The sequence below is a fragment of the Periplaneta americana genome, chromosome 5, assembly GCF_040183065.1.
Source record: "Periplaneta americana isolate PAMFEO1 chromosome 5, P.americana_PAMFEO1_priV1, whole genome shotgun sequence".
Lineage (NCBI taxonomy): Eukaryota > Metazoa > Arthropoda > Insecta > Blattodea > Blattidae > Periplaneta > Periplaneta americana.
Genome location: NC_091121.1, coordinates 33,422,594 through 33,448,951, shown reverse-complemented (window position 1 = coordinate 33,448,951; position 26,358 = coordinate 33,422,594). Strand labels below are relative to the sequence as shown.

Below are 26,358 nucleotides of genomic sequence, written 5' to 3'. Positions count from 1 at the left end.
TTAATTATTGTTTTTAAATATTTGTAAAAATTAAGTAAAGTCTACTACTCCACGAAACTTATAGCATTCCTGATACAAGTAACATTAAGGAAGCCGTGAAAAAATCAACGAGATTCCAGATGCCGATGTTATTACTGCAATATGTTATACAAATAATATTGTTAAAATATTAAAATGAAAAATAAATCATTACATAACCTTACCGTTTGTTTTAAGTTCGCATTTATAGGCTGGGGGGGGGGAAATGACAGACGTTTATCACGGTCTGCTGGAGTATAGTAAACACATAAAACATTTTATAGCAACAATGTTGAAGAAAGATATTTTGGTGTTCCGAAGTTGGCGTCATTAAACAGAAACCAACATGGAGATTTCATTGCAACTAATTAGAAATTCGTCTTTCAGGTATGTAATAAACTATCTTCGCACAAAATAACGTACGATACACGAGTGGTATGTTTGTTTTCATGTTCTCGGAAATTAAAATAGCTCAACTACGTTTCGCTTTTTCAATCTTTTCCTCGAACATGAAAATGTCAACATACCGCTCTTGTAACGTATATTACTATTATACATGTAGTAGTTTAGAGAATGCGAATGTAACGTGTTGCAAAGCTGCAAAGAGTAGCAGTGCTCCTTGAAGTCATTTTTTTTTGCAATGGGAATGAATTTAACTCCACTCCGCTAGATTTACAAGATTAGAATGTAAACAAAAACATCTCATCAGATACCTTTCGATCAAATTAGGCCTACTGTACATAGGTAACGCTTAACACATTGCTCAACATTGCTGTAAACTTAATTTCGTTTCCAAGTACGGGAGTAACGTGTAGTTTTGCCGATGATACCCCCTCAAGTGGTTATATCTAGCTTGTGAAACCGAAGCACACCAAGAACTGTAGCGCCCCAGATATCACTATGTTAGATGGGCACACAATGGCCGAAATTTCATGAGAATATTACTTCCTCTATGACAGGGCAGGACATGAGAGCGGCTCCATTTAGTCGGCCAGAGCTGCTCTCGCTCCGGAAGGCACTTCAATTCCAAGCCAGAGCAGAACGCTCACGCAGTGGCGGACTCGCATTACAGCTACCTTCCCTGCATTAATATAACAAGAGCCACGGTTGTTCTAGTCATTCAGTCTGTCAGTATATAATAGTTTATAAGGATATTATATCAATCCATTGTACATTATAGAATTTATAACACACTTATTAACTTAATGAAATAAACTTCGCTCTATGCACACACACAAATCATTAGGTTTATTTACATAACCCATACGCACATACTGCAATCTCCTCACCACGGTTCTACGAGACAGGCGTATGGCTTCCACTTCCCCTACTTGCTGTGGACAGAGTTCATCTGCCAATATAATTAAACATCGCTTGATGAATTCACCTTCGTTGAATGTTTTCAATTCCTTTGCAATTTCGTGGCAAATTTTGTAGCTAATTCTCATAGCCGATTCACTAAGTGCATTATTGTCATTCTGTTAATATATAATATAATATAATATAATATAATATAATATAATATAATATAATATATGATATGATATGTTATATGATATGATATGTTATATGATATGATATGATATGATATGATATGATATGATATGATATGATATGTTATATGATATGATATGATATGATATGTTATATGATATGATATGATATGATATGTTATATGATATGATATGATATGATGTGATATGATATGACCATAAATTAATACAGCTTAAAGAAAATGTTTCTCAGGTAATAATAATAATAATAATAATAATAATAATAATAATAATAATAATAATAATAATAATAATAATAATAATGTTTTATTTTCGCTGGCAGAGTTAAGGCCATAAGGCCTTCTCTTCCACTCAACCAGCCCAGAGTATTTATTCGATATTTATATTGCATTATAAGTTGTTATAGTACATTTAGTAATATATAATTTTAAATTATAGAAATATTATAATATATCATAGTATAGTATATTACAGTTCATGATATATAATATGATATATGATATATCATGAAATGTAATATACTATACTATGATATATCATATACAAATATTATGATATATCATAGTATAGTATATTACAGTTCATGATATATAATATGATATATCATGAAATGTAATATACTATACTATGATATATCATAATATTTGTATAATTTAAAATTATATATTACTAAATGTATAATAACCTATAATGCAATGTAAATATCAAACAGATACTCTAATATAATGTATCTGAGAAACATTTTCTCTAAGTTGTATTAATTTATGGCGTTCATTACCAACATATTTGTCATATTCAGTAGCATGTTGTAAAGAATAATGTCGTTGGATATTGAACCTCTTAATCAGTTGGGGTGTTTTATGCCAAATTAAACACTTCGCTAATCCACTGCTCTCTACCAAAAAGAATTCCTCCTCCCATGATACATTAAACGCATTGGGAATAGCGGGACGGTTTAGTGTTTGAGCAGAAGCTCCGTCTTCAAAGTTCGCTATCATACTGCAGAGTCACCACTGCACCGATACTGAATGACGTACAGTATGCATACGTCAGAGCGCTCGCAAGACGCGCTCTTTAAAGCACACAGCGCTCATTTCTCAGAATCACGTAATGTGCCCAGCCCTGATCTATGAGAGCTCGTCTTTTATAGAGAATAGTAGGCCTATACAAATTACGGACGATTTCAAACCAATAAGGTAAAACTAGGAAAGAAGACGTATATTTCGGAAGACATTTGTGCATCCAAGAGGTGTCTGTCCTTGTACTTTATTTGTGCTGCAATGTCTCCGCAGTGGTACTGCGTGGTGATGACCACACTGTCAGGGAAGCCCGCAATGTGAGGGCGTCTAGAGTTACTACACATAGGCCTACATACTACCCTTGCTTACATTGTATCGTCTTGTAAGTCGCCATGAAAAGCTGAGGTAAAACAAAATAAAGAAAGTAAAATGAACTATTTATGTGATTACAGTCTTTCCATTTTCAAAAATTCGAAGATCTTAGGCGATTTCAAAATTAAGCATATTTGTGTATGCAATATCTATTTTATACCATAACTGCTAGCGATATGAGAAGAAGGATTTTCAAAATTCACGATGTGTATAATGCAAAAAATTAACGCACTCTCTCTTCCACTTCTCGTATGGTATACACTACTAACATATACTGAGATTCATTTCAACCAGATTGTTGTGTGAAGCATTCCTTGCTTATTGCAACCTGCTTTCATACTTAACCTACCATAATAAAAGCACTGTATTTATTGTAATGAGAGAAAAAAAAAAGATGCATCGGCCGGGAATCGAACCCGGGCCGCCCGCGTGGCAGGCGAGCATTCTACCACTGAACCACCGATGCTCACAACGGAATCAGCTTAGTTCCGAGAACTTTAGTTGGTAAAGAGCATTACTGTACTACACTGAAAACAGTTTTCTAACGTCTTGTCTATTGTCTAGGTATAATGTTGTTCATATGAGTTCCATATTGTTAACAGACGTTAAGACATCATGGATCGTAACAACTATCGGCATTGCTTTACTTGAAAACAACCTAATTTGGGGTACGGTAAAACAATTATTAATTGTCTCTAATTTTTCGCACCTAATCAATTGATGATGATCCTGTCTTGTCATGAATAACGCTTGTACAGTAACTTTTAACTTATCTTTAAATTCAGGCAAATTCTCTCAGGCTTTGCGATATTGTTTATCTTATTTGCGGTATTTATTCCCATTATCCCATTAATTAGGGAAAAACACGGAAATTTTACTTTAAGCAAGTAAAGCGATAGGTTTGGAAGTAAATCCCGAAAAGACAAAGTATATGGTTATGTCAAGTGACCAGAATATTGTACGAAATGGAAATATAAAAATCGTGATTAATTAGCATAGATTACTATTCTAATCCACGCAACTACTGGCGTATAAAAATATCAATGTGCTTTCGAGTATTAGGCTGTTACTGACTTTGTTCACTTCATGTCTATAGTCTCACCTGAATAATTACAGAAGTGTTTGACCACTTCAGATAACGATACTGACATGAAACATTTGAGCGCTGATTTTAATAATAACGGATATTGCTTCTGACGTGGAGATAATCTGAGAACAGCTGGAAATGTTGGAAAGCTTAATTCTGCTTGCATAACCTGTCGAGATCCCTAGATGTCAGTACAAGTCAACGATGTTAAACATTCTGGACAGAGAGTAATTTATTAAAGAGGAGTTAATTTGGTAGTTGCGGAATTTAATGCCTTTGTACTTATGATTAACGGAATATGTCAACGTGTAAACTATCGATTCCGAGAGGTCGAATAGCTGAAGCAGTGGGTTATATGACGCCACGATTGTTTGACGGTGCTGCGGTTGGAACAGGTTAAGAGGGGAGAATTAAAACTGGGATGGGGTAGTGTTAGTTCGTAATGGCTACTGGAAATTATTATAGGGTCACGACCGCGAATACCAACGGCTGAGCATGATTAAATGATGTGGAACTTTACACCGTGTTTAATATTCATGCTCGTTAATTGAGAAAACCAAAAAGAAGATTTTCTGGTTTTGCTGTAGAACTTATTAATACTCTTCGAATTCTAGACTCTATCACACTGCTCTTTAATATCAGCGTTGTGACAAATTCGTTTTCATATAATATCATATGAATAAGGAACGGATGTACACTTGGTAAAGTCCATGAATTTTATATCCACTAGTTTATGTTCACTATTTAAATATCCACGGAACACAGGGGCGGACGCAGGATTTTTTTTCGGGGAGGGATTTGAGGAGATAGTAAAAATGGAGTAATGAGAAATGAGTTTATATACTCACAATTTGTTTCTGAGTCACAAACATTTACAAATTGGCCTGAGTAGCGTAGTCGGTATAGCCTTCTGTGCTCGAAGTTGCGGGTTCTACCCCAACCCAGCTCGATGGCATTTAAGTGTGTTTAAATGCGACAGGCCTCATATCAGTCGATTTACTGGCATGTAAAAGAAGTCCTGAGGGAAAAAATTCCGGCACACCGGCGACGCTGATATAACCTCGGCAATTGCGAGCGTTGTTAAATAAATCATGATTTTTTAATTTTAACATTTACAATGACTGCAATACAAAAACAATGACAAAATGACATTTACAGAAGAAGGCGACGAGGCTTCTTAGACATTTCATCCAGTACTTCATGAGCTTTTACTTCTACATTTTTATGTATATACATCAAGGCCAGTCCATTTTATTTATCTGCTCCCATCGTGCTCCTCAAGTAAGTCTTCAAATACCGCAATGTTGAGAACGATCGTCCTGGTGTTGCTGTAGTTACAGGCTACATGCAGAAAAGTTTCAGCGCCTTGCGAGTGCAGGGAAAAATAATTTCATTGCACCTATTCAAAGATGTTATAAAAACAATAGGTATTAGGTGAAGATCTTTCTGATCAAGGAAATTTCTTCTCCACATCTTCAATTCATTGAAGAAAGACTCTGGTGATGCATCAACATCATTGGGCCACTGATTTACTATAGCCTGAACAACAGTTTCTAAATCTTCATCTGATGCTCGCACTATGTTTTTAGGCAGAAAAGTTTGTATGGACTTTAGGATTCCCTTATGATTTAAAAACCTGTCCTTGAGCTGACTAATGAAATAGTCTAAAAAGAGGAGGAAAATTACAAGCCTAAAATACTCTTCATGACTCTTTGTCTTGAAGTAAGAACTCTGTGTTTGTCTTCCTGCAGTTCTTGGAATTTAACATTTTAGCAAAAAGAATTTACGTGGAAAACTCTCTAATTCCTATGTACATTCACAAATTAAAATTAATATTATTTTTGTTTCTTGTTTCATATTTTTCTCAAAATTTCGGGCGGGGATATATCCCCTTAATCCCCCACCCCTTGCATCCGCCCCTGACGGAACAAGATTCACAACAAAGAAGTCGAAATAATAGAAGTCCAAAATTTCTGAAGCCCACAAAAGAAATCGGTAATTGTAGGATGTCCATCAGTTAAGTTTAATGTCAATTTTTTAGTAAGACATTGATAACAAAATGTATTATAATATTAATACAGACCTGCATTTAAAAATACATTAGTCCATGAAGTAAAAAAAAATCCTTTAAGGATAATGAGTAATTTTACAAATTTCATTGTAGCTAGGCAATTCTACAAAAATTAAAATCAGAAGAAATAGTTTTTCCTTTGCAGATGAATTGTAAAGGAAGCGTTACAAATATGAACTATAAAATTTCTAATTTCCGGCAGCCAATCGCGTTGCAGGTCGGCTACATTTAAACGTGTGCGTCTTGTGATTCACTTATGAAGATCTTATTCATTTCTTAATGCTCGATAAATACCTAATATTATCGCCCGCCATTTTGGCTCTTTCGTTGGCGTTCACAGAAAGCACATGAAGACGTTATTTGCCGCTCAATTATTTGCTGAATTACAGTACGTTTGATTTATTATCATAGGAGCTACGACATGATAATGTTTAACGGTGTGGCAAATAGATTCCTCGTATGGTAGCTCGGGAACGAAAGAACAAAAATGGCAAACGATACTACCTACCTAGACTTTATAGAGCCTTCACTTCCTAAGACATAAACAAAGAGGCGGAGTCACGCCGGAAATAACAGCGTCGCGACATAGGAGTACAAATATGAAATAGTGTGATATACGATCTAAGCAAATACCTTACTATAATAATACCGGACAGCTGTATACTAGTAATATTGGCGTGAGTGCGAAATATCGCGGACCTGACATCTAGCGGAGCGGGATGGAGTTATGTCCACATATACAAATATTAACATAGCGGGATTCGGACTATTATTTAAAACGTGAGCTACTAATGTGGAATTATATATGAAACACTTAAGAAATGTTGAATAGTATTTAATGTAAAATTATTACCTTATATCAGAGCTGCATATTATGAGAATATTGCATACTTCATATTACTTTCCGTAATTATTAATTATTACATATTTTCCTTTGCTTTAGTGAGACAAAATCAATTCTGACATTAGGAATGAATTTATAATAATGCTTTATATATCCATTGCTGACAACCGCAAAAATAAAAACGGTAGTATTATGATGCTTGTAATAATTATTAGTAATGGCATGTTTGTAGACAACAATAAAAGTTAATTTGCTAAAACTTTAACATTTCCAATATATTAGGCCTAAATAAAAAAGCTAATTTTTATTGTTCCATCAACACAGGGACAAAGGCATTAGGCCTAATAACGAATTTTGTTGACTCACGTTTTATGAACTGTCGGAAATCGAAAGTACGATTTGGAGCAATTTGTAATGCTGCAATTGTCACAATTATAAACAGCACACATACACCCTGACATTTTAACACAGCACTAATTAATAATACTATTAACTAGCCCAGCAACAATATACATTGCAGTTGATTACAGCTTGTTTCGCGAGTATCTCCACACCGGCAGGTAGGTAGCAGCACCAGCGTCGTTCGCACGCAAAACTGCTAGCTGTCCGGTATTTTATTTATTTATTTATCAAATCTTCCTCAAATTAGAGGCTGCCATTAGACAAAGCATACAAAACAATACAAGAACAAATAGAATATGAGAGCTAAAAGAGTAAGAAAAAAGGCAAACAAATACACAAACAAACAATGGCAGTTTACAGAAGAAAAAACAATTCAAGTAAAGAATCAATGAAAGCTAAGAATGAAAAAGAAAAATGATAATGGTGCGTCAATTTTTTCCATACACTGAATTAGCGTCCATATACGGGTTCCGTAAAAGTTTGACTGACTCTGTAATTATAAGGAGGGCCAGTTCATTCAGAAAAGATTTGTGCAGTCCTAGGGTCTTACAGAATTGAGAAGAGAAGTTGGGTATCGTTCCTCTTGCTCTAAACAACAATCTCGTAACATTGATATTGTAAGGTATTTGATCTAAGCTTCATTTCTCGCACTAGTTTATTAAACCTTGTCGGACTGTAAAGAAAACAACTATCGCAATAAATTATACATATTTTATATGTCGTACAATATTATAGTATTGTGAAATTTTCATTTTCCTGCCAATTTTTTTTCTATTGTTCTATTAAAATTATAGCATATAGCCTATTAACCTGTTTTATCCTATTGGATGCTTTGCCAATTTAAGGGTTAACTTGGGAGCATGTTAACCATCTTGAAAGTTACTAATCGTGCACAGTAAAAACAGTAAACATGCCACATCATCTATAATTTCAACATTTAATAATTCAAATAGCATATCCTGACTGATATACAGGTCACATGTGTAAGAACAGCCATTACGGTTTTGTTTTCACTGTACTTTTCATAGTTGATGAAAAATAGAAGGAATTCGTAACGAAATGTAGCCCATTCCGTTCGAATGAGTTCATTTGGAATCGCTAATATTCCTCTGACTCTCATGATTTGCCTCATGATTCATTTGGTATCCCGAGAAGTAGTTTCGTTCTTTTCCGATAGAGTACAGCACCCGCCAGTTCCTTGGCCACTTGTTATTAGGAAGAGGATTGCTTTGTTTTTTTTTATGTTTCTCTATGGTGTATCTATGACCTTGCATGCCTATAAATTCAGGTCAGAAAGAGTTAGAAGCAGTAGACTCAGAAAGTTAATACAAAGTGAAGACTAAAATGAAGAAATAGGCATATTGTTGGAAAGAAGGAGAAAATTAACACAAGTACAATAAATACTGGAGAACAATGAAAGGTAAAGGAGATAAAAGAAAGATGGAGAAATGTGTCAGGAAATGAAGATAACTCCGGTAGGAGAATAAAGAGAACAAAGTAGGAAAATGTAAAATAACAAAGAAATAAACTAAAAACAGAAAGAAGAAGTTTCGTAATGAAAAAAAGATAAAAACTCTAATATCTATACTAATTATAAATCTGTAGCCAAAATTTTTCTGGTAATTTTCGATTTTCCAAAAACAATTGGTGTTAACATGTATAATTAACCATCCTGAAACCGAAAATCGCTTTTTTGAAATTCTTGTTTGCATGTCTGTCTGTCTGTCTGTCTATCTGTCTGTCTGTCTGTCTGTCTGGATGTTTGTTACCTTTTCACGCGATAAGGCCTGAACCGATTTATATGAAATTTGGAATATAAATTAAGTTCGTTGTAACTTAGATTTTAGGCTATATGGCATTCAAAATACTTTATTTGAAAGGGGGGTTATAAGGGGGCCTGAATTAAATAAATCGAAATACCTCGCTTACTATTGATTTTTGTGAAAAATGTTACATAACAAAAATTTCTTTAACAATGATTTCCGATAAGTTATATTCTTTACACAATTTTGATAGGACTGATATTTAATGAGATAAGTGAGTTTTAAAATTAATATAACACCATCTAAGACGGTGCAATGAATTAAGAACAAATGACTTCGTCTATAAGGGGCCTTGGACAACAACAATCGAAACAGGGGCCTTGGACATCAACAATCGAAAGCTATTAAACATAGCCTACAGAAAATGTTTCTGTGTTTGTATGAAGTAATATCAGGAGCTAAATTAACCGATTTGTATAATTAATTATTATTTCACCATTGGAAAGTGTAGTTTCTCTAGATGGACATAATGCTATGATGTTGTTACAGTAACGTCTGAATAAATCGAGGACAGGTAAGATTAAAATAGCTTCTTATGCACAGAAAATTTGATAGGCTATTTTGTACATTCGTTTTCTGTATTTCTTAAAATAATATTTATGTACGCTCATTTTAATCTCAGAGAATTAACGAACAACGAGAGTGTATTGATTTAGTATGCAGTAATAATACGTTAGCTTAGCAATCCATTATTTTATAATTAAAATTTTAACTATGCTCAATTGAACCGTGTTAAAATATATAAAATATATATGTAATAAATTCAATGCAAAAAAATTGGGTAATGAACGAAGCAGTTTATCTTGCGCTGTTGTAAAAGTTGTTCCCTGGATCAAACGTCCTATTTTAATTATGTAATTACTTTATATTTATTTCTAACAGGTGCAGCGGTGCGCACGGGTACGGCTAGTAAAAGAAATAAGACAGTAAGGAAATTGTAATAGAAAGCGAAAGAAAAGAAAAGAATAAACACGTAGAAGCAAACCAATACAGATGAAAATAACCTAAAATATTTTTTTAATATCTCTAATCTCGGTTTTGGACAATAAAATACGGGTTTTGAACTGCACTGAATTATGTCAAATTTTATCATGAAGCATTACGTTCGAGTGTCACTTCTGTCAGCAACTCGACATTCCATTTGACGATTCATTTCCCGTTGTATATGCGACACATTTGTGGGGATTTCAATGCGTCAATCCTACATACATTCATAACCGTATTTATCACAGTACTTTGATGTGCTAATGCTAATATCACCAACGATGCACCTACAATGGTTAAAGGGCATCACACATTCTCAGCTACGTTTTTAAGGCGATAAAGAATGAGAAGTTGATAATCAGAACGCTATTTGAAACAAACTAAAGTTTTATGGTATTAAAGATGAGGCCTTGATTTGGTATACATTTTACTTATCAAATATAAAAAGTGGAAATAAAATACCAAATAGTCATAAAGTTACTTACTCTTACTTACTTACTGGCTTTTAAGGAACCCGGAGGTTCATTGCCGCCCTCACATAAGCCCGCCATTGGTCCCTATCCTGAGCAAGATTAATCCATTCTCTATCATCATATCCCACCTCCCCCAAATCCATTTTCATATTATCTTCCCATCTACGTCTCGGCCTCCCTAAAGGTCTTTTTCCCTCCGGTCTCCCAACTAACACTCTATATGCATTTCTGGATTCGCCCATACGTGCTACATGCCCTGCCCAACTCAAACGTCTGGATTTAATGTTCCTAATTATGTCAGGTGAAGAATACAATGCGTGCAGTTCTGTGTTGTGTAAGTTTCTCCATTCTCCTGTAACTTCATCCCTCTTAGCCCCAAATATTTTCCCAAGCACCTTATTCTCAAACACCCTTAACCTATGTTCCTCTCTCAAAGTGACAGTCCAAGTTTCACAACCATAAAGAACAACCGGTAATATAACTGTTTTATAGATTCTAACTTTCAGATTTTTGGACAGCAGACTGGATGATAAAACCTTCTCAATCGAATAATAACAGGCATTTCCCACATTTATTCTGTGTTTAATTTCCTCCCGAGTATCATTTATATTTGTTACTGTTGCTCCAAGATATTTGAACTTCTCCACCTCTTCAAAAGATAAATTTCCAATTTTTATATTTCCATTTCGTACAATATTCCCGTCACGAGTCATAATCATATACTTTGTCTTTTCGTGATTTACTTCCAAACCTATTTCTTTACTTGCTTCCAGTAAAATTTCCGTGTTTTCCCTAATCGTTTGTGGATTTTCTCCTAACATATTCACGTCATCCGCATAGACAACCAACTGATGTAACCCGTTCAATTCCAAACCCTCTCTGTTATTCTGAACTTTCCTAATGGCATACTCCAGAGCAAGGTTAAAAAGTAAAGGTGACAGTGCATCTCCTTCCTTTAGCCCACAGTGAATTGGAAACGCTTCTGACAGAAACTGACCTATACGAACTCTGCTGTACGTTTCACTGAGACACTTACTCAGAATTTAGAAATATTAAACAAAGATTCCGTCAGGGATCAATTTTAGGTCCACTACTGTTTCTAGTTTACATTAATTTACACTCAACCATACCTAAATAATTTAAGGTTATAATAGAAAAAGGAACATCATCTGCGGATCTCTGGAAAAAAAGAACTAAAGAAGAGACTAGTGAAGTGCTTTGTGTGGAGTGTGGCATTTTATGGGGGCAGGAACGTGGACATTACGACGAAGTGACGAGAAGCGAATAGAAGAATTTGAAATATGGATATGGAGAAGAATGAAGTGTGAAATAAACAGACAGAATGAGAAATTAAGTTGTATTGTAAAGAGTAGGTGACGAAATAATCATGCTAAAACTGATCAGGAAGACAAAAAGGAATTGGCTAGGGCACTGGCTGAGAAGAAACTACCTACTGAAGGACGCACTGGAAGGAATGGTGAACGGGAGAAGAGTTCGTAGCAGAAGAGTATATCATGAGCAGGCTTCGAGACTTTGGACCCGATACAATAAGTTTACTGTGCATGTACTATAGGTTCTTGACTCGCTGCAGGTAGTGAAAGATAGAGATGTGTTGAGGTAAAAACGTTGCTGTTTAGAATAGAGTACGGTAATATGTGGGAACACACATATATGTACATTCTGAAAGTAAATATACATTACACAATGACAATGTTAAAAAAAATGTGAAAAGCATATTTTATTCGCCTGTCTTTTATAAGCATTTGTGTTTAATTATACACAGTGTTAATGGTGGAAATAAACATGTAGCAATTTCATTTATTCATTTATCCTATTAGTCATCTATAGGAAGTGCAGTTACAGTACCGATTTGCAATGTACTACAAAATGTATTTTCAGTATCTCAAACGTAAATCTTTTTCGGTTATTTGCCAGAGTTTGTACTGTGAAAAGCTGTGCTCTACGTCACATGACGCGATAGAAGCAAAACGAAAAAACCTATCATTATTGCAGTCTCTAAGAGACAGTCCTTTATTGTCGGGTGACTCTATGTCCACTAATTTGTTGTTTATGTTACACAATGTTCCATATCCGTTATTTTTACATAAAATTGATTTCCACTTCTGTTTTACACGTTCAGTAACCGGTGTACTTGGTGTCTCATTAATTCTCTGTGTCATTTTCTAAATTAATTTGAGGGCTTCCGGCATCTCTTACTCTGAACTTTTCTAACCGCGTAATAGTTTCGGACAGAGTTTGAAAATAGGTTTGTATGAAAACCAAATTATTCGTCAGAACCTTTAAATCCAGAGCGTTTTCCTGTGCGTATTTGTTGGCATTCATTCTACAGTATCCCCACCCACTGTACGCTTTACCACTATACTCAGTACGCCGTTATGCGGATTTCCCACTGAACTGCTCTATTGGGTCCGAAGTCTCGAAGCCTAATCATAAGATAGACGATATTAAGATATAGGCCTATCAATCATACACAGTGACTAAGAGGAAGGCAGAAAATAGGAAAGATTGGAGAATGCTGGTTTGCAGTGAAATATCTGTCCTGTGAATGTATTAATCTTTCCTACAAATTGGCAAAGGAAGCTTCTAATAGAAAAAGGAGCATCTTCTGCGGACCTCTGGAAAAAGAACTAAAGAAGAGACTTGAAGTGCTTTGTGTGGAGTGTGGCATTATATGAGGGCAAAAACGTAGACATTACGACGAAGTGATCTTTCTTACTATCTATATTTACAGATGATATACGTGATGTGGCGAATGTGAATCTGTTACGAAATAAGTGTGACCGATTTTAACGATGACGAAAAAATTGTGACGAACTCCCCTAAAGGCTGATTAAGTTTGCTTATAACCCAATCTATTAGTATGGCTACTTGTTGGTTCAAAATCAATAGCTTTTGTTTAAGTTGAAATAAAACACAAGAAATAATTTCTATTTGAAAAAAAAAAAACAGGTTTATAATGAGACTGCATTTAATGACAAATTTTTAAACATTTATATTATTTCGCGAATCATTTAAAATTGATAAATTTGTAGTATACAGTGGGATATTTTAAGATAATGAAATAAAATATTTTCAATTGAATAAAACCTGTATTTAAATAACTCAACAACTTATTCAAATTTTAGGAAACTCGTCATGACACGAACTAGTTACTCTCAACCAATATTGCCAAACTCACACCTAATCAGTTATTCAGTTATTCAGTGTATAGGAGAATACCCAATGTTTCAAATATCCCCACAAGAAAGAGTTAGCGGTGAATTTTTCTTGAAGAAGAAGAATTCCCTGGATGTCTAGAGTCTGGAAATTTGTATTAATGTGAGTGTGATTGTGAGTGTGCCGGGTTAATATTAACCAATCATCAAAAATATAAAATACAACAGGACTGTCGCTGGGCAGTAACCTGAACACACGTTCCAGCGTCACATTGTTGACAAGTAACTCCATCTGTTAGCACAACCATAAAGCATCTAATAGATGCTATAGAGTTAGCAACAACGAAAAAAAAAAAAAAGAAAAGAAAGAGTTAGGAGTAATTATGACTGAGGATTACGCACTGTAACTATTGGAACCAAAGCTTCATCTTTGTAGCTCCATTATTCACTGTACATCTGATATCTTGTATTTGCAGTTTCGAATCATCGATAAACGGAAGACTAGGTACTGTTTGGAGCATTCATAATAGTGTACTTGTTCGTTAGAAGGGACTTCGTTCAGTGTTTTACTCAGTAAATATTGTTGGAATTCATTCATTCAATCATTCATACATTCATGTGTTCTGCCCAAGGGCAGGTCTTTCACTACAAACCCAGCTTTCCCCAATCTTTCCTATTTCCTGCCTTCCTCTTTGTCTCCGCATATGTATGTATGTATTTATTCACACTGCAATGGGTATATACCCGGTTGCAGTGGTAACTAATTACACTCAATAATGACAATAATAAACTTGTTAATTAAAAATACACTTAATAATAATACCAATAATTAATACTAACAATAATTTATAATAGTAATAATAATAATAATAATAATAATAATAATAATAATAATAATAATAATAGGAATATCCTAAATTAATTGAAGCACTGTCACTTAAAATAACATTTAAAATAAATCTAATTTGTAACTTAAATCTAAGTTCGAACTAAAACCCACGAGTCTGATATGTTCATATCTGCACAAGTACCTTTCCACATTACACTCATTTCGCTGTCAACTCACTCACTGCACTGGAACTACGACACATTTCACTGATTCTATCCTGATTTCACTAACACTTCAAAAACATTTCACTGTTCAAATACTTTGCACTGCCACTATAAACTATAAAGCTTCCCTGACAGGAACACGTTTCACTGACACAACACACTTCGTTGACACTACATAATTCTTCACTGATACAACACTTCAATAACAAAATATAATTTACATCCTTTACATATTGTGTATAATTATTGTCTATTAGTAAAGTTCTTAACCCTATTTTTAAATACGTTTTTGGTTGTTGGTAAAGCCTTTAGTAAGTCTGCAGGTAAAGCATTCCAGTCCCTGATAGTACGATTGAGAAAAGAAAACTTTCCAGTGTCCGTCCTCTGTCTTCTTTCCCTCAATTTATATGAGTGGTCGTTCCTTGAAGAGTAATTTGACGGTTGCAACCTATTTTTTATTTCTCTCCAGGCAGGCTCACCTCTGTATGTTTTGAACAGTGATCCATTCATCTTAATTTCGTCTATCTGATATCTTCTTCTGCCCAAACTCTTCTCCCGTTCATTATCCTTCAGTAGGCAGTTTCTTCTCAGCCAGTGACCCAACCAATTCCTTTTTCTCTTCCTTATCAGTTTCAGCATCATTGTTTCTTCACCCACTCGTATTGTGGTTGTAAAAATTTGAAGAAAAATATAGTGGGAAAAAGAAAGAAAGTTTCTGAATACAGTATTCTTCCTTCCAATTAAATGTCCAGTTTATGATACAATTTATACTGTCCGTGTTTTTACCACGCTTTTTCAATTGCTATAGTTAAACAGTGTTTGAATGATATGAAGATGATAATTCCAGCGAAATGAGTTCAGGGTCCAATGCCGAAATTTACCCAGCATTTGCTCTTAATGGGTTGAGGGAAAACCCCGTAAATACATCAACCAGGTATCTTGAACCCGGACCCACTCGTTTCACGATCAGGCAGGCTAACCGTTACTCCACAGCGGTGAACGCCCGTGTTTTAAATACTGCATATCCTATAGATATGTTGAGTGATGGACAATAATGTAGACCACAGACTCTCGAACTACAGCATGTGGGTTGAATCTATATCATTACCGAACAAGCTTCGTAAACTAAAAGGTCTAGAACGTAATTTCATCAATATTTGCTCAATGACATGAACATTTTTGGTATTTATAAACAGAGACAAATGGGAACCAATATAACATTCCGCTCCACTAAGCATATAGGCACTTCAAATGAGTTTACCTCCGATTCATGAAAAAATAATCATGTATTGGGAATCAAGGAAGCATACAGGTCTATATGTAGCGTGTACTGTGTATAATGCCGAACTTTTAAAATTGAAATTAAACCCATTAGCCATGGTCAGAAAACTATACGAATTTTTAATCCACCCTTTTACTGTAATTGTATTTTTATTGTATTGAAGCCATTTACATGGAACCACACTTACAAATAGCTTAATGGAAACATAATAAATTAAATGTTTACGAATTCTGCAGAGCTGAATATATGCTAACCAGGACGTATTTAGCTCTGTCTCTCCTCATACAATCTTTGTTCCAACTCTGTACTGAGTTATTTTCTATGCACGTTGCAGTATTTCAGTTTACCAATGATAATAATAACCGTAATCACCAGAACTATAAGGAAAACAATCGAAAAAGCACCTATGTTCACATATTTATGGAATATATTTTCAGAATACATAATTGTGGCAGCGGTGTAATTTATGAAAGCATATTCTACCATGAAAATATTATAGTTAACAAGCGTTCAGTAGGAAAAGCTAGGATTCACTGTAGAAATAATTAATTGAAATATTTATTTAAAACAAGAAACAATTTTGGCAACTTTCAATTGTTCAAATACCTTATATTTCTTAACATCAATAAAATTTTAGGATTCATAAATTTATATGATCAAAATAATATTGATATTTGTATGTATGTGTCTAATGACTACCCACTTCACTTGGGTGATTCGGGTTCCGCATAATACGGATATGGGAGAACTGTGACCCATTTTCAAGTTGCACACCACCCTGGCTGGCCAAGCTATGCATGATGTGTATGTTATGTCGTGTACCGGGGTAAGTGTATGTGTAAGTGCTCGTGTAAGTGTAGCGTAAGGAATGGGTGAGGATGATGATGATGATGATGAGGGAGAAGGAGAAACCCGGTCCCGGCACGTAGCCTACTCCTGTTGAATATATATTCTAGGGTTGTAAAGTTGGGAACCGATTACAAATGTTGACTGTAGCATGGTACATAGGTCGGGAACGTGAGCTAGTATGAGACATTGACTTGTTTCTGCTATCGATTACGGGAATAACAAGGTGAACATAAACAAATCTGAACAGGTCTAAAAGTAAACATAAGCTACATAGCATTACAAATATTTTATTTTCTGCAAAGGTCCGCATTATTTTATGTAATATTTTGTCGTAACATAATAGTTTAAATACGTTTTCAGCAATGTTACATGGCATGGGAGTTTTTTATTTTTATATTTTTCTATAAAATGTTTGAAGTGGGGATTGTTTACTTTAGATAAAGGTATGTCAGCAACCACCATAATCTCGCACAAATCCAGGAAAACATTTGATTGCTTATTCGAAAGGGAATTGCCTGGTATGTCGTCTGTTTATTATTGTATACAAATTTAAGCTGTTCTGTATGTTTTCTTGTGCTACAATATCTCTGTATATAATATCGCTTGTCACCTCGTATGTTTGTATTACATAATTTACACATAATGTTCCCGTCATTCACTTAAAACATTCAACAAATTCCGCCGCAAAAATATGCGCCTGTGAACCTTTAACCTTCGGTATTATTATTCAGCAGGTACACTGTTTACGCATGCCATGGTAGTGACTGACGAACGGAGTATTCAGCAGGTACACTGTTTACGCATGCCATGGTAGTGACTGACGAACGGAGTATTCAGCAGGTACACTGTTTACGCATGCCACGGTAGTGACTGACGAACGGAGTATTCAGCAGGTACACTGTTTACGCATGCCACGGTAGTGACTGACGAACGGAGTATTCAGCAGGTACACTGTTTACGCATGCCACGGTAGTGACTGACGAACGGAGTATTCAGCAGGTACACTGTTTACGCATGCCACGGTAGTGACTGACGAACGGAGTATTCAGCAGGTACACTGTTTACGCATGCCACGGTAGTGACTGACGAACGGAGTATTCAGCAGGTACACTGTTTACGCTTGCCACGGTAGTGACTGACGAACGGAGTATTCAGCAGGTACACTGTTTACGCATGCCACGGTAGTGACTGACGAACGGAGTATTCAGCAGGTACACTGTTTACGCATGCCACGGTAGTGACTGACGAACGGAGTATTCAGCAGGTACACTGTTTACGCATGCCACGGTAGTGACTGACGAACGGAGTATTCAGCAGGTACACTGTTTACGCTTGCCACGGTAGTGACTGACGAACGGAGTATTCAGCAGGTACACTGTTTACGCATGCCACGGTAGTGACTGACGAACGGAGTATTCAGCAGGTACACTGTTTACGCTTGCGACGGTAGTGAGTGACGAACGGAGTATTCAGCAGGTACACTGTTTACGCATGCCACGGTAGTGACTGACGAACGGAGTATTCAGCAGGTACACTGTTTACGCATGCCACGGTAGTGACTGACGAACGGAGTATTCAGCAGGTACGCTGTTTACGCATGCCACGGTAGTGACTGACGAACGGAGTATTCAGCAGGTACACTGTTTACGCATGCCACGGTAGTGACTGACGAACGGAGTATTCAGCAGGTACACTGTTTACGCATGCCACTGTAGTGACTGACGAACGGAGTATTCAGCAGGTACACTGTTTACGCTTGCCACGGTAGTGACTGACGAACGGAGTATTCAGCAGGTACACTGTTTACGCTTGCGACGGTAGTGACTGACGAACGGAGTATTCAGCAGGTACACTGTTTACGCATGCCACGGTAGTGACTGACGAACGGAGTATTCAGCAGGTACACTGTTTACGCATGCCACGGTAGTGACTGACGAACGGAGTATTCAGCAGGTACACTGTTTACGCATGCCACGGTAGTGACTGACGAACGGAGTATTCAGCAGGTACACTGTTTACGCATGCCACGGTAGTGACTGACGAACGGAGTATTCAGCAGGTACACTGTTTACGCATGCCACTGTAGTGACTGACGAACGGAGTATTCAGCAGGTACACTGTTTACGCTTGCCACGGTAGTGACTGACGAACGGAGTATTCAGCAGGTACACTGTTTACGCTTGCGACGGTAGTGACTGACGAACGGAGTATTCAGCAGGTACACTGTTTACGCTTGCGACGGTAGTGAGTGACGAACGGAGTACTCAGCGAGTACACTGTTTACGCTTGCGACGGTAGTGACTGACGAACGGAGTATTCAGCAGGTACGCTGTTTACGCTTGCGACGGTAGTGACTGACGAACGGAGTATTCAGCAGGTACACTGTTTACGCTTGCGACGGTAGTGACTGACGAACGGAGTATTCAGCAGGTACGCTGTTTACGCTTGCGACGGTAGTGACTGACGAACGGAGTATTCAGCAGGTACACTGTTTACGCTTGCGACGGTAGTGACTGACGAACGGAGTATTTAGCAGGTACACTGTTTACGCTTGCGACGGTAGTGACTGACGAACGGAGTATTCAGCAGGTACACTGTTTACGCATGCCACGGTAGTGACTGACGAACGGAGTATTCAGCAGGTACGCTGTTTACGCTTGCGACGGTAGTGACTGACGAACGGAGTATTCAGCAGGTACACTGTTTACGCTTGCGACGGTAGTGACTGACGAACGGAGTACTCAGCAGGTACACTGTTTACGCTTGCGATGGTAGTGACTGACGAACGGAGTATTCAGCAGGTACACTGTTTACGCATGCCACGGTAGTGACTGACGAACGGAGTACTCAGCAGGTACACTGTTTACGCTTGCGACGGTAGTGACTGACGAACGGAGTATTCAGCAGGTACACTGTTTACGCTTGCGACGGTAGTGACTGACGAACGGAGTATTCAGCAGGTACACTGTTTCAGTTTTTAAGCCACAGTGGCATGTGCCGCGTTTTGCTAGTCAACTTCTAAAAATGCAAGAAATTTTCAATGTAAATGTGGAAAAATGCGGCAACCACACTGGACTTCAGAAACGAAGATGATAATGGAGAAAATGAAATCAGAGGAAATGTTAATAGCATGGGCAATGTTCAAAAAGATGTTGAGTAATAGACGTTCAGGAATAGATTTCAAAGAATTGGTGCAATTCATGTAAGTTAAGTGAACAATTTCTTCTAATTGATTTATATAATTCTATCGCATACTGTAAATTGTGAGAGAGGATTTAGTTGCATGAACTTATACGAGTAAAAACTGGAATTAGAAACCGCCTTTAAATTAAAAAGTGTTAGCACTCTGCTAACAATAAATCTTGAAGGGCCTACTAGTAAAGAATTTCAATGTTTAGAGTGCCTATAAAATAACGTAATTTAATGTGATGTAAATTCAGCAGTAACTGATTCTACAGTAAACAAACCTACGTCAATGATTTACTTACAAAAGTATATCTAAAGTGTGGAAAGATTGATTGAAAGAAATAAAACTCCGAGAAACGAATTACTTAACTTTTTGTTTCAGCATACCTTATTAATTTTATCTTTCTGTACAATTATTTTTAATATTGCACAAGCTTTTCGCAATTTGCACAAATATAATTTTTCATTCGTGTATTTTTGCGAAAATTATTTATTTTTCAGCTTAAACCCTGCACTGTTTACGCACGCTAGAATACTAATTGACGAACGGATAGTCAACTTGAAACCACCGTAATGAACCCTATCTACTGTATATATTAGTAAAGCTAAAATTCAAACACATACTTGAAGATACATAGGATTTTCAGTGTCATTGGTTGCAGCAAATTGACAGGTAGAACGTTGATAAATATTAAATACATTTTCTCTGTTATAGGTTTGTGTTTTGGGAGGTTCTTCGTATAACAGTTTTCGACTAATTTACCAACCTCATTACCTTTTAGGTCAACAGAGGAAGTTATCCACTATATAATATGAAATTCTCTATATTTCGTCTTCTCATAACTCGATAAAAACTTTTAGGGAAGCATTGTATTCTCTTCAATATATTGTGGATAGTTGGTTGTGAATCACACTATATTTCAGTTGTGGCTAGACCGTCTCCGTATCCATTAGCGAAGCTCGACAACAAATGAAATATACATTAATACAACAGCAGCTCGAAGAGAGAAAATTTCCTGCCAACGTGTACATAACCGCAATAGAAATACAAGTATTAAATTTTGATAAGCCTGAAACTGTGTGTGTATGTGGCTTCAATTTTAGCTGGAATTCTTCTGTGATTGTGATACACGAGGGGAACTGAACCTCCGTATTCCTAGCTGAGAAGGATAATTGCAAACTGAAGGACATAAGATCAATTTCTATAAGATCATACATACTTACTTACTGGCTTTTAAGGAACCCGGAGGTTCATTGCCGCCCTCACATAAGCCCGCCATTGGTCCCTATCCAAAGCAAGATTAATCCATTCTCTATCATCATATCCCACCTCCCTCAAATCCATTTCAATATTATCTTCCCATCTACGTCTCGGCCTCTCTAAAGGTCTTTTTCCCTCCGGCCTCCCAACTAACATTTTATAGGTATGCATTTCTGGATTCGCCCATACGTGCTACATGCCCTGCCCATCTCAAACGTCTGGATTTATTGTTACTAATTATGTCAGGTGAAGAATACAATGCGTGCAGTTCTGTGTTGTGTAACTTTCTCCATTCTCCTGTAACTACATCCCTTTTAGCCCCAAATATTTTCCTAAGCACATTATTCTCAACCATCCTTAACCTATGTTCCTCTCTCAAAGCGGGGGATTTCAATGCTAAAGTAGGACGGGAGGATGTTTTTAAACCGACTATTGGAAAAGAGAGCCTACACATAACTAGTAATGACAATGGAGTTAGGTTAGTCAACTTTGCCACATCAAAAAATTTAATTGTCAAAAGTACAACATTCCCCCATAAGGATATACATAAATATACTTGGACTTCTCCAGATGGATTGACACATAACCAGATAGATCACATCTTGATAGATAAAAGAAGACATACTAGTATAGTAGATATTCGAACCTTCAGAGGGGCAGACTGTAATTGTGAGCGTTATTTGGTGATTGGAGAGCTAAGAGAAAGACTATCAGTAGCCAAGCGAGTAGAGCAACAAGTTAATATTAGAAGATTCAATATTCCGAAATTAAAGGACGAGGAAACTAAGCAACATTATCAGGTCGAAATTTCAAATAGATTTGCCGTATTAGCAAGATCATACAAAGTTTTTTTTATTAAAGTCATGTTTTTTCTGAAAATCCATAATGATAACGTTATTTAAATATATCAATGATTTACAATTTTTTGTTCTTGAAAATACGTTCTTAATTCTTAATAAATAATATTAAACATATATTTTAATACTATACACAAGGAAAAAGTAAGTTTATTAAGCAATGTTATACAGCGATCTTATTTTAAGATAGATGTCCCATAAAACTGCCAATATGATTCCATAAAATAACTTGTATGTCGACTATGTCATAAATCTGTAGTATAAAGTACGAGGTTTGATAATCCCACGCAAAAATATCTCTATAACATACGCCACTTATAGAGAGGAAAAAAAGTTTGTATAGGAAAGAATAAACATACTGTTACGTAAGGTTAGCTTTGCTTTACTTTGCAATATATTTCCTACCATATAACATTAAACTATTATATTCAAATTTAAGGTTGTAACGTACATTTATAGGAATAAAAATAATATCAGATGTGAAGTAATATTAAATTGTGTCATAATTGTCGAAATTATATTACTTTTAACGTCGTGATGAAATTTAAAACTGGAAAATTATCTAGATTAATTTGAGAATACGCAGGATGACGTAAGAAGATTCTGAACGACATTAAAATGTTTTAAAGTAATGCTGTTCCTATGTTCAGCTATTTTAATTTGTGATAACTGAAGAATATATTTGAAATAAACGAGATGTGATCTGCATATCGTAGCTTTCATTTCACAGACACAGTTTTCTTAAAATTGTCTGACCGTTTGAAAATATTAAACTACAATTATTGAATCAGTACGTTGAAACAAGTGACAATATTTTTCCGAAAAAAAAAATATATAAATTTAATCAGTTCACATTATAAATATCACTTCTTTCTTTTGATACACCTTCATTGTCATCATCGTCTTCGTTTTGTTGTCAACTTAAGACATGACAGAATATTTGAATCCCTGCAAGATATATCAAGGAACATATCTTAGAAAGTATAGTTTATTAAGTATTTATGTAGTCCGTTGGACGTATATATATGGGAAGTTAATGTGATATGTAATATAATGGAGGCATTCTCTGGAATGATAACATACGTTATGTCGTTTTCCGTTTCCCGGATACATTGAGTCCTCAGTAACAGACCTCTCTCCTGACAAAATATTATTTACCTCCATCAAACACAGCTTCCTTCAGAAACATTTGCGTGTCATGCGCAATGGTGTTATACTAGATCTGAAATGTTTTACGCCTTCTATTTCAAATTCAAGATTTTGTAGTTCAGTTCTCTTACCAGAGAAGCCTCAATTGGTGTGCAATTGAACTTAATACCTATTTCTTTAAGGTAATAATGTTTAATGGTAACCGAATTATCTATCCAACTAACCTCGTAAGTTTGGTAATCAATGAGATAATTGATAAAGCATTTAATTTGTTATTGATGCCTATTGCTTAAGGTCAAATTTTCTTTAAATTTATTGTTCAAGAAATTTAATTCAATTCATTACATATTCCTGTTGCTCACGGTCAAATTTTAGTAAAACCGAGTTTGGTTAAACGTTGAACGCAACTTTTCCTGAATACAACAGGTAGGCCTACTATTTTCGTCAAATATTGGATGAAACCAACCAATGAGTGAAGCGGATGTGTGGAAGCAGCGCTATCTGGTGTGCAGCTTGTGAAGTTCATACATTTGAAACAAAGAAGTTGTGTCTTTTACTAGGTGAACGACAATTACATATTTCAGATGTGAAAACAGTACAAAATATTACTCATAGATGGCAGAGCAAACAGATTGTGTGGAAGCAGCGCTATCTGGTGTGCAGCTTGTGAAGTTCAAACATTTCAAAAAGAAGTTGTCTGTTTTTGTTTTAAATGCATAATTGATAGAGAAGTAGTGTCAAAACCACTAGGTTTTTTTGCCTACGCATATAAACTGAACAACATGAGAAGAAAACAAGTGGGAGAAAGCCACTAAATCAGGATTGAGTGGTGATACCGTCAGAATGAGAATAAAGAAAAACTAGTCAAAAACTAAAAGCCTAAGGAATAATGATAGATTTTGGTGTCCTGAATTTTGTGAACTGCCGAGGATCATAACTGCCTAATGATGAGATGAATGGGTTGTTACTGGAGTGAAATTTCTGGTAGAAGTGTCTGGTAGCTTGTAGCAGATGAGTGTGGAGATAGTCAACCTGTAGATCTTCATGGACTTGTGTATTGCTGGTAAACCAATCGCAGGCATGGATGATCCGGAGAACTCTGTTTGATAGAGAAGTAGTGTCAAAACCACTAGGTTTTTTTGCCTACGCATATAAACTGAACAACATGAGAAGAAAATAAGTGAGAGAAAACCACTAAATCAGGATTGAGTGGTGATACCGTCAGAATGAGAATAAAGAAAAACTAGTCAAAAACTAAAAGCCTAAGGAATAATGATAGATTTTGGTGTCCTGAATTTTGTGAACTGCCGAGGATTCATAACTTCCTAATGATAAGATGAATGGGTTGTCACTGGAGTGAAGTTTCTGGTAGAAGTGTCTGGTAGCTTGTAGCAGATGAGTGTGGAGATAGTCAACCTGTAGATCTTCATGGACTTGTGTATTGCTGGTAAACCAATCGCAGGCATGGATGATCCGGAGAACTCTGTTTGATAGAGAAGTAGTGTCAAAACCACTAGGTTTTTTTGCCTACGCATATAACCTGAACAACATGAGAAGAAAACAAATGGGAGAAAACCACTAAATCAGGATTGAGTGGTGATGCCATCAGAATGAGAATAAAGAAAAAATTGTCAAAAACTAAAAGCTTAAGGAATAATGATAGATTTTGGTGTCCTGAATTTTGTGAACTGCAGAGGATCATAATTGCCTAATGATGAGATGAATGGGTTGTTACTGGAGTGAAGTTTCTGGTAGAATTGTCTGGTAACTTGTAGCAGATGAGTGTGGAGATAGTCAACCTGTAGATCTTCATGGATTTGTGTATTGCTGGTAAACCAATCCCAGCCATGGATGATCCGGAGAGCTCTGTTTTGCGCAGTTTGTAGTGGCTTGAGGGTAGTCCGAGGTGCATAAAACCAGGCGGGAGAAGCATAAGTCAGAATTGGAAGAATTAATTGTGGATAAAGATTTGTTTTCTGTTTTAAACTGAGTACTGGATATCGTATTAATGAATAGATTTGAAAGGTCCGAGCAGTAGCTTTAGCAGTAGTGGATTTGATATGTTGTGTTTTATTAGGCGAATGGCAATAACATATATCAGTTGAGAAAACAGTACAAAAATTACTCATAGATGGCAGAGCAAACAGATTGTAGTGTCAAATTCAGGGGTTGTCAGAGCAGAGCACCCTGGGGCTAGCGTCTCTTACCCGCAGAGAACACAGTGCACCATGGTGCACTCGTAGCTGCTAGCGGGTATGCTCTCTACCTCTTCCTGCTGCACGACGGGGCACACGGGACGGCACCGCTTACCCTTTGCACATTTCAGCGAGTGCTGACGACCACTGGTATAGATGGAAATAACGTTTGTGAGAGAAACTGGATTAAAATTTTGACCTTGAGCAAGGAACCAGTTTCACAAAATATTTATCAAAACTTTCACCATATTTATTGAACAATCAATTTAAGGAAAAATTTAACCGTAATCAACAGCCATTAATAAAGTTTAATAAGTCATTCAATCAATCAGTAGCTGGTCATTCGAGTGAAGTAATCCAGAATATGACTGTTTGCAATCAAAGAAACAAAAGTTCGAAATACCACCAACTCCTTAACAATGAGGCGAACAAATCGAAGGAAAGATTTTCACTCCATTTCAAGTTTTACATTCATACCTATTTCAAGATTGCTTCACATTCGTCATTTTACATAAGCTTCTATATTTTATGTAGTTTCAAACGAGAATTCAACGAATGTTAACAGTTATGTGATGTTATAAAAATGCTACGTTACCGTAAGTGGGAACGTGAACTTTTCTTAACCACAGCGCATACGGTGAGCCGCATATAGAGACACTTCACTTTAGTAGAGTCACATCCACCTTGTCCAGGCTTTGTATTTGCTGGCTGCGCGTACTAGCGCCAAGGTTGGCTTATTCCTG

At 36.2% G+C, this 26,358-nt stretch overlaps 1 non-coding gene across 1 annotated transcript; it reads right to left on the bottom strand.

Annotated features, from left to right (window-relative positions):
• Positions 1 to 3,318: 3,318 nt before the first annotated feature.
• Positions 3,319 to 3,389, bottom strand: TRNAG-GCC (transfer RNA glycine (anticodon GCC)). Its single transcript has one exon. It is a non-coding gene; the product is annotated as a tRNA-Gly (tRNA).
• Positions 3,390 to 26,358: the final 22,969 nt, after the last annotated feature.